At 43.3% G+C, this 5,273-nt stretch overlaps 1 long non-coding RNA gene across 1 annotated transcript; it reads left to right on the top strand.

The window, feature by feature from the left end:
• The first annotated feature begins 687 nt into the window (after nucleotides 1–687).
• Nucleotides 688–2,977, top strand: LOC116098441. The gene is made up of 2 exons (XR_004121854.1): nucleotides 688–890; nucleotides 2,758–2,977. It is a non-coding gene; the product is annotated as an uncharacterized LOC116098441 (long non-coding RNA).
• The last annotated feature ends 2,296 nt before the right edge of the window (nucleotides 2,978–5,273 follow it).

Below are 5,273 nucleotides of genomic sequence, written 5' to 3'. Positions count from 1 at the left end.
TTCTTCTACAAAGTAGTAGAAACAGCTTCTGAGAAAGAAACAGTAAGGTTCACGGACTGCTGGCTTTCTCAGATTGATCAAACACTGACATCCTGTCTTAGTGAGTCCATGCGCATTCTCTAGAGAGCTGTCCATGTGGTCCCTGTCACCATGCCAGAATCTGCCACCCCAAGCTCTCTATTCCTATTCCCATGTAGAGTGAGTCTATTAACAAACTGGAGCAGACACGGCTGGGAACAAGTGTTATCATGATTGAACATGAACTGTGGGCTAAATTTTGACTCTAGAGATCAACCTGTCCAACATTTCTATATAAAAATGAGTCTTCACCTATGACATGATATTCTCCCTTGTTCCCTGATGTTGTAAAATGAATGATGACTTTGTTTTTAGGATTTTTGACCGTGTAGCTTTTTTGTCTTGTTTTGTGTTCTATTTTCACTGAAGGCTGTGATGAATTTCAGAGGATCTCAGAAGAGCCCCATAGATAGCACATTTTGTAGAGTGGCCTCAGAACTTCACCTCTCTGAGTACATTCAGGAGTCCAAGCTGCAGGGCAGTCCTCTACCCCTCTGCCCTGGACCCCACATGTCTGCTTCCCACATAGTGACATTTTTGCCCTTTATCCCACTCCCTACCACTCCAGGATAAATGTACTGTCATTGACAGGTTTTAGCTTCAGTTAAGAAAACAACAACAAAAAAACCAAGGCAGCCATTCACCAATGTTCTCAGTGCATTAAAAATTTAGCAATAGAATTCACAGGACAATCAAAAATACCTCAGTGGATTTGAAGAGCTAGGAAGGCCACAGTTTGAACTGAAAACTGAAATCTGCTTACTGTTCTTACTCTCTCATCTCCAAAAGCAACCTACAAACATGCTTCCCAGGTGAACACTTTCTTTGTAGACTACTTAGCTTTTATGCCTCCTGCTCTGACAATAATCTTTTATGGGTTCAGCTGGATATCCCAAGGACATTTCAACTCCAGGCTGGTGACAAACACTAGGTTGGGTATCCTTTCGTCTTCAGAGACTTGGCAGCTACTGTTCTCAAGGACTCAGCCTTAGAGAAAGAGCAGCTTCAGACTAATTGGCAAGCAGTGGGGAGTGTTTCCAAGTGCCAAGTGGCTTACAAGGACCCACTGTGCCCATGCCTGCAGATGCAGCAAGGTGGTGCTGGCTGGGTTTGGAGAAGCCAGTCTGGGAACCTTACCTCTGTGACAGTTGCTGATTGAATCAAGAGAACAGAAATTGACTCTAAAGTCTGTCTGTGTCAATATGTTCCTGCACTGGAACCAGGGTAATGCCTGCCATGTTGCCACAACAATCTCTTTTGAATAGAATAACCATCAGGCGGATGGTCCTTTCCTGAGCAAATGAGCCACTTTGTACTTGTTCAAGATAGCTTGCCTCTGCCAGGAGTGTCCTCTGCTTCTGTGAATAGCTTTCTTTGCATACATTTTCATAGAAGACTGAGGCATTTAAGTAACACTCTTTGCCTTTCTTTGTATTCTATGCATAGTATATTACATATCATAGGATCCCATCTTATAGGTCAACATAATAAACTTAAGTTTTTATTTTTGTGTGTGTCTGTGTTCATATGCATGCAGGTGCAGGTGCAGGTAGAAGCCAGAAGAAATCCCTCAGGTGCTATCTACCTTATTTTTGAGACAGGGTCTTCTACTGAACCTGATGTATACCAACAAGGCTAAGCAAACAGTGGGCTCTAGGAATCATCCTGTCTCTACTTCCTCAGTGCTGGGATTGTACATGTGTAGCACTATATCTGGCTTTTTAAAAATATGGGCTCTGGTGGCTGAACTCAGATCCTCATGTTTACAACACTTTACAGACTGAGATCACAGCATTTGGTTTTAAATTTAAAAGAAAAGTTTGAGAAGCAGGTAGAAGATTGGAGGGAGGTCACTCCTCAACCCTGAGAAAGAAGATGGACAAGCAGCCTCAGCCCAGAGGTTTGATCTCTTTCCTATGTTGCCTTTCTTTTGGAAATCTGTGCAGTACCCCCTTCCCAATCTCACAATTTGTATCTAATATATTATATTTCTAATTCAAAAGATGGGTACTATGTATGGAAACATGATTCCATTTATATTTAAGTCTTTTTATTATACACATATTTTCTCCTTGTTTCTTTTTTATTTTTCTTTTTAAAAAATATTTGTGTGTGTGTGTGTGTGTGTGTGTGTGTGTGTATGTTGTCTATTTATGTGTATGTGTCTGTGTTTGTCTGTATAAGTCCCTGGGTGTGCTGTCTATGTGTGTATACTGTCTGTGTGTGTGTTTGTGTGTGTGTCTGTGTATGCTGTGTATGTCTGTGTGTCTGCATATGTATCTATTTGTCTCTGTGCATGTCTGTGTTTTTATGTGTCTTTGTGTGTGCTTTGGGGGGGTGTGCTCTGTGTGAGTATATGTGTATGTATGTGTATGTGCCTATATTTGTGCCTGCATATGTGTCTGTCTGTCTCTGTGAGTGATACACACACACACACACACACACACACACACACACATACACGCACGCACGTGCAAGCATGTGCACACATCACATAGATGTGGCAAACTCAGTTCATCAGGCTTAGTAGCAAGCACCTCTGCTTGTTAGTTCACCTTGCTGTTCTGTTTTTTTCATAATGTCTCAAAAATTATTCTAAATGTTTTACACAGATTATCTTATTTAATGTTCACACAATCCCATGGCATCGCTAACACTGTTCTTTCTCCCATTTCACAGAACTTAAAAGGGGCTAAAAGGTAAAGGCAGAGACTCCATCTTGCTTGGGCTGGAGAAGATCAGGCACCTATGTCCAGACAGTTGTGCTTTGTGGTCATTCGTCCTCAGCCCACTCTGTGACAGGGATTCTCAGAACCCTGACCTTGTCTTTAGATTTAAAACTTCACACCTGCATTTTTTATAGATTTAATAAAATTTGATACCTTTGTTATGCAAAAAGCAACATCAGTGTGGGCTTCTCACCCTCTGCAGTTCTGTACCTGTTCAGAGCCCTTCTTCCTGCTGGTTTTCCTCTTTGTTCTAGGCCTCACTTGGAAGAAACAGCACTCGATTTTATTCCCCATTAACAGAAGGACACAGCTCACTTGAGTCCTAAGAATGCTAAAATAACATTGTTCTTTGACCTTGCCCTTAAGATACTGATTTTACTTGCAAACATTCTAAATATCTTAGATGTATTTTTTCCTTCCCTTTTCAGTTTCTCCTTTTACATCTGTCTCTAAAACAAGCAGAGAAAAAACATACACTAGATTTATGCAGGATTCTTGTGGATCTGCATTTTCAAGGAAAGTCTTTTCTTTAAAAAAAAAAAAAAATCACCAGGTAAATAAAAATTTACAGAGAGCTTGCCATTTGGAGTGTGCCATGGCTCTGACTGGAAAGCTCAGCCTCCATGTTTATCAGGAAGGCCCACCACACTCCTTCTCTCCATGGAACATTCATTACTCTTTGAAAATACTCTCAGACTGGACTAAAAACCATGGGGGGCTGGCATCTCCACTGTGCTGAACATTCTGCCTGTCTTGTGGCAGCCCCTCAAAAAGATGTTGCTGAGTGAAGTGTGTTCCCTCAGTACCTGTCATTTGAGGCTGCTCGGGTGTCTTTGTATGTAAGTAATCAGCATGGACTCAAATGCTATAGAGATGGCTAAAGAACCGCAAATCTCACATCATCCCAACACTCAGGAAGCTTGCTTCCAGGCCTGCAGAGGAAAAAGAAGGATCAAACCCTTGCTTCTCAGAGATGTGGGGCTTGCAGCAGGAAAGATGATGATGATGATGATGATGATGATGATGATGATGATGATGATGATGATGATGATGATGATGATTGGAAAAGGGTCTTTGTGGGGAGGGGGTGCCGAGAAGAAGACATTTCAAGGTCATCTGAAAAGCAAGACCAGGTTGCAGGGACCAGTCCAGGCAGAGCACGAGGGTCCTCAGGGACTTGACTAAACCCCAGTGTATTCTCAAATTGGCCCCTTCCTTGGGTGCTAAGATCACAGACTTTGTTGATGTCAGTGGTTGAAGGGCTGGGGCTAAGGCTAGAGGGGAGGGGACAACAGCTGGTGGAAATTTGTGACAAGGAAGAAGTTTTTAACAAAACTAAGGGCATCTATAACTCTGAAACCATTCTAGAGCCCAGGCTGCTAGGTTACAGAGCAACCATACCAGACTTGTATGGGGACAACTAGGAAAGGAATTGCTAACAAATTACATCAGAGTAGCTAAGTAAACCCTGTTCTAGAAGGAGCAGGATACCTCAGAGTCTCATTGTTGTGTTTTATAAAAAGATAGAGAGAAGGCAGGGATATGTTTGTTGGAGGCACAGTATGGTGGGGGGAGGGGAAGAGGGTGCCTCTGCAGGCCCATGCCAAGGCATCCCTTCCCTGTGAGGAACCAGCCACAGGACCTTATAGTATAGAATAGAATTTATTTAGAGCATGGGGAGGAGAGGAGAGAGAGAGGGGGAAGGGAGAGAGAGAGAGGGAGAGAGAGAGAGAGAAAAGAGGCCGGCTGTCCATGAGCACGAGGAGAGACTGGAGAGGGGAATGGAGAGAGAGGGGGAAGAGGGTAAGGAGCAAGAGCAAGAGAAGAGACAAGAGCAAGAGGAGAAGAGGAGAGCAAGATAGTGAGGAGGTGGCAAGTAGCCCCTTTTGTAGTGAGTCAGGCATACCTGGCTATTGTCAGGTAACTGTGGGACACCTAGAAGAAATGCCAATACTCACAGTGCCTCTGAAACTGAAGTTGGCCCAGGCAAAGGCAGAGTGAGGAAGGAGCTTACAGAGGGGACTTTAGGATTGGGGTGAGGTATACACATGGCTAACATCCCATGGCACCCCAAGCCCATTTGATACACATGGCTGACATCCCATGGTACCCCAAGTCACCCCAAGCTTACCTGATGCATATGTTGGAGCATTTAACAGGAATGTTTGCTCTGGGTTTCACAGCATCTCTACTGCAGAAGCCTCACAAGCCTCATTCTAATGGTTGCCCTCTGGAGAGAAGGAGCAGGGTAGCCTGCATCTTCTACCATCTCAGTTCCAGACTTTTTACAAATATCAAAGTCCACTTTTTCTTTCTCATGCTGATTCTATATACCATACATCTATCAGTTAGGTTTGCTCCCCCTTACTTTATTCTTTTTCTAGGGTTTGGGTGGGGTGTTACAGTATACAAACCGCAAGAACAAGACCATTAACAACAACAAAGCCAGGAGCGACAAAACAGGAC

Source organism: Mastomys coucha, unplaced genomic scaffold (genome assembly GCF_008632895.1).
Source record: "Mastomys coucha isolate ucsf_1 unplaced genomic scaffold, UCSF_Mcou_1 pScaffold20, whole genome shotgun sequence".
NCBI lineage: Eukaryota > Metazoa > Chordata > Mammalia > Rodentia > Muridae > Mastomys > Mastomys coucha.
This window is presented reverse-complemented; position numbering and strand designations above follow the sequence as displayed.